We start from the raw sequence: 5000 nt of genomic DNA, 5'->3' as shown, positions 1-5000 counted from the left end.
CCAAAACGACGGTACGGGCAAAAACGGCTAAGTCGGGCCGACGTCGGAAATCGTCTAACGACACGGTGGAGTATAGTCGGGTGGGCGCGCGGCGGTCGGATACGGTGAAAAACCATGGCGCGGCAGCCAAAACGACGGTACGGGCAAAAACGGCTAAGTCGGGCCGACGTCGGAAAACGTCTAACGACACGGTGAAGTATAGTCGGGTGGGCGCGCGGCGGTCGAAATACGGTGAAAAACCATGGCGCGGCAGCCAAAACGACGGTACGGGCTAAAAACGGCTAAGTCGGGCCGACGTCGGAAATCGTCTAACGACACGGTGGAGTATAGTCGGGTGGGCGCGCGGCGGTCGAAATACGGTGAAAAACCATGGCGCGGCAGCCAAAACGACGGTACGGGCTAAAAACGGCTAAGTCGCGCCGACGTCGGAAATCGTCTAACGACACGGTGGAGTATAGTCGGGTGGGCGCGCGGCGGTCGAAATACGGTGAAAAACCATGGCGCGGCAGCCAAAACGACGGTACGGGCAAAAACGGCTAAGTCGGGCCGACGTCGGAAGGTTCATTTTCCAACCCCTCCCCATTTTCCAACCCCACCCCATTTTCCAACTCCACCCCATTTTCCAACCCCACCCCATTTTCCAACTCCACCCCATTTTCCAACTCCACCCCATTTTCCAACCCCACCCCATTTTCCAACCCCACCCCATTTTCCAACTCCACCCCATTTTCCAGTATGCTATATACATCCATACTCTGCCAAGTTCCAACCCCTCCCCATTTTCCAACCCCACCCCATTTTCCAACTCCACCCCATTTTCCAACTCCACCCCATTTTCCAGTATGCTATATACATCCATACTCTGCCAAGTTCCAACCCTAGGTTCATTTTCCAACCCCTCCCCATTTTCCAACTCCACCCCATTTTCCAACTCCACCCCATTTTCCAGTATGCTATATACATCCATACTCTGCCAAGTTCCAACCCCAGGTTCATTTTCCAACCCCTCCCCATTTTCCAACCCCACCCCATTTTCCAACTCGACCCCATTTTCCAACCCCACCCCATTTTCCAACTCCACCCCATTTTCCAACTCCACCCCATTTTCCAACCCCACCCCATTTTCCAACCCCACCCCATTTTCCAACTCCACCCCATTTTCCAGTATGCTATATACATCCATACTCTGCCAAGTTCCAACCCTAGGTTCATTTTCCAACCCCTCCCCATTTTCCAACCCCACCCCATTTTCCAACTCCACCCCATTTTCCAGTATGCTATATACATCCATACTCTGCCAAGTTCCAACCCTAGGTTCATTTTCCAACCCCTCCCCATTTTCCAACCCCTCCCCATTTTCCAACTCCACCCCATTTTCCAACTCCACCCCATTTTCCAGTATGCTATATACATCCATACTCTGCCAAGTTCCAACCCCAGGTTCATTTTCCAACCCCTCCCCATTTTCCAACCCCACCCCATTTTCCAACTCCACCCCATTTTCCAGTATGCTATATACATCCATACTCTGCCAAGTTCCAACCCTAGGTTCATTTTCCAACCCCTCCCCATTTTCCAACCCCACCCCATTTTCCAACTCCACCCCATTTTCCAACTCCACCCCATTTTCCAGTATGCTATATACATCCATACTCTAAGTTCCAACCCTAGGTTCATTTTCCAACCCCTCCCCATTTTCCAGTATGCTATATACATCCATACTCTGCCAAGTTCCAACCCCAGAGTTCATTTTCCAACCCCTCCCCATTTTCCAACCCCACCCCATTTTCCAACTCCACCCCATTTTCCAGTATGCTATATACATCCATACTCTGCCAAGTTCCAACCCTAGGTTCATTTTCCAACCCCTCCCCATTTTCCAAACCCTCCCCATTTTCCAACCCCCCCCCATTTTCCAACTCCCCCCCATTTTCCAACCCCACCCCATTTTCCAACTCCACCCCATTTTCCAACCCCTCCCCATTTTCCAACTCCACCCCATTTTCCAACCCCTCCCCATTTTCCAGTATGCTATATACATCCATACTCTGCCAAGTTCCAACCCTAGGTTCATTTTCCAACCCCTCCCCATTTTCCAACCCCTCCCCATTTTCCAACTCCACCCCATTTTCCAGTATGCTATATACATCCATACTCTGCCAAGTTCCAACCCTAGGTTCATTTTCCAACCCCTCCCCATTTTCCAAATCCACCCCATTTTCCAACCCCACCCCATTTTCCAACTCCACCCCATTTTCCAACTCCACCCCATTTTCCAACCCCACCCCATTTTCCAACTCCACCCCATTTTCCAACTCCACCCCATTTTCCAACCCCACCCCATTTTCCAACCCCACCCCATTTTCCAACTCCACCCCATTTTCCAGTATGCTATATACATCCATACTCTGCCAAGTTCCAACCCTAGGTTCATTTTCCAACCCCTCCCCATTTTCCAACCCCACCCCATTTTCCAACCCCACCCCATTTTCCAGTATGCTATATACATCCATACTCTGCCAAGTTCCAACCCTAGGTTCATTTTCCAACCCCTCCCCATTTTCCAACCCCTCCCCATTTTCCAACCCCTCCCCATTTTCCAACTCCACCCCATTTTCCAACTCCACCCCATTTTCCAACCCCACCCCATTTTCCAACTCCACCCCATTTTCCAACCCCACCCCATTTTCCAACCCCACCCCATTTTCCAACTCCACCCCATTTTCCAACTCCACCCCATTTTCCAGTATGCTATATACATCCATACTCTGCCAAGTTCCAACCCTAGGTTCATTTTCCAACCCCTCCCCATTTTCCAACTCCACCCCATTTTCCAACTCCACCCCATTTTCCAGTATGCTATATACATCCATACTCTGCCAAGTTCCAACCCCAGGTTCATTTTCCAACCCCTCCCCATTTTCCAACCCCACCCCATTTTCCAACCCCTCCCCATTTTCCATTATGCTATATACATCCATACTCTGCCAAGTTCCAACCCCAGGTTCATTTTCCAACCCCTCCCCATTTTCCAGTATGCTATATACATCCATACTCTGCCAAGTTCCAACCCCAGGTTCATTTTCCAACCCCTCCCCATTTTCCAACCCCACCCCATTTTCCAACTCCACCCCATTTTCCAACCCCACCCCATTTTCCAACTCCACCCCATTTTCCAACCCCACCCCATTTTCCAACTCCACCCCATTTTCCAAGTATGCTATATACATCCATACTCTGCCAAGTTCCAACCCTAGGTTCATTTTCCAACCCCTCCCCATTTTCCAACCCCACCCCATTTTCCAACTCCACCCCATTTTCCAACTCCACCCCATTTTCCAGTATGCTATATACATCCATACTCTGCCAAGTTCCAACCCTAGGTTCATTTTCCAACCCCTCCCCATTTTCCAACTCCACCCCATTTACCAACTCCACCCCATTTTCCAGTATGCTATATACATCCATACTCTGCCAAGTTCCAACCCCAGTGTTCATTTTCCAACCCCTCCCCATTTTCCAACCCCACCCCATTTTCCAACCCCTCCCCATTTTCCAGTATGCTATATACATCCATACTCTGCCAAGTTCCAACCCTAGGTTCATTTTCCAACCCCTCCCCATTTTCCAAATCCACCCCATTTTCCAACTCCACCCCATTTTCCAACTCCACCCCATTTTCCAGTATGCTATATACATCCATACTCTGCCAAGTTCCAACCCTAGGTTCATTTTCCAACCCCTCCCCATTTTCCAACTCCACCCCATTTTCCAACCCCTCCCCATTTTCCAACTCCACCCCACTTTCCAACCCCTCCCCATTTTCCAAGTATGCTATATACATCCATACTCTGCCAAGTTCCAACCCTAGGTTCATTTTCCAACCCCTCCCCATTTTCCAACCCCTCCCCATTTTCCAACTCCACCCCATTTTCCAGTATGCTATATACATCCATACTCTGCCAAGTTCCAACCCTAGGTTCATTTTCCAACCCCTCCCCATTTTCCAAATCCACCCCATTTTCCAACTCCACCCCATTTTCCAAGTATGCTATATACATCCATACTCTGCCAAGTTCCAACCCCAGGTTCATTTTCCAACCCCTCCCCATTTTCCAACCCCACCCCATTTTCCAACTCCACCCCATTTTCCAGTATGCTATATACATCCATACTCTGCCAAGTTCCAACCCTAGGTTCATTTTCCAACCCCTCCCCATTTTCCAACCCCACCCCATTTTCCAACTCCACCCCATTTTCCAACACCACCCCATTTTCCAGTATGCTATATACATCCATACTCTAAGTTCCAACCCTAGGTTCATTTTCCAACCCCTCCCCATTTTCCAGTATGCTATATACATCCATACTCTGCCAAGTTCCAACCCCAGGTTCATTTTCCAACCCCTCCCCATTTTCCAACCCCACCCCATTTTCCAACTCCACCCCATTTTCCAAGTATGCTATATACATCCATACTCTGCCAAGTTCCAACCCTAGGTTCATTTTCCAACCCCTCCCCATTTTCCAAATCCACCCCATTTTCCAACTCCACCCCATTTTCCAACTCCACCCCATTTTCCAACTCCACCCCATTTTCCAGTATGCTATATACATCCATACTCGCCAAGTTCCAACCCCAGGTTCATTTTCCAACCCCTCCCCATTTTCCAACCCCACCCCATTTTCCAACTCCACCCCATTTTCCAACCCCACCCCATTTTCCAACTCCACCCCATTTTCCAACTCCACCCCATTTTCCAACCCCACCCCATTTTCCAACCCCACCCCATTTTCCAACTCCACCCCATTTTCCAAGTATGCTATATACATCCATACTCTGCCAAGTTCCAACCCTAGGTTCATTTTCCAACCCCTCCCCATTTTCCAACCCCACCCCATTTTCCAACTCCACCCCATTTTCCAACTCCACCCCATTTTCCAGTATGCTATATACATCCATACTCTGCCAAGTTCCAACCCTAGGTTCATTTTCCAAC

The sequence above is a fragment of the Lolium rigidum genome, chromosome 2 (assembly GCF_022539505.1).
Source record: "Lolium rigidum isolate FL_2022 chromosome 2, APGP_CSIRO_Lrig_0.1, whole genome shotgun sequence".
Classification (NCBI taxonomy): Eukaryota; Viridiplantae; Streptophyta; class Magnoliopsida; order Poales; family Poaceae; genus Lolium; species Lolium rigidum.
Note: the sequence above shows the minus strand (reverse complement) of the source record.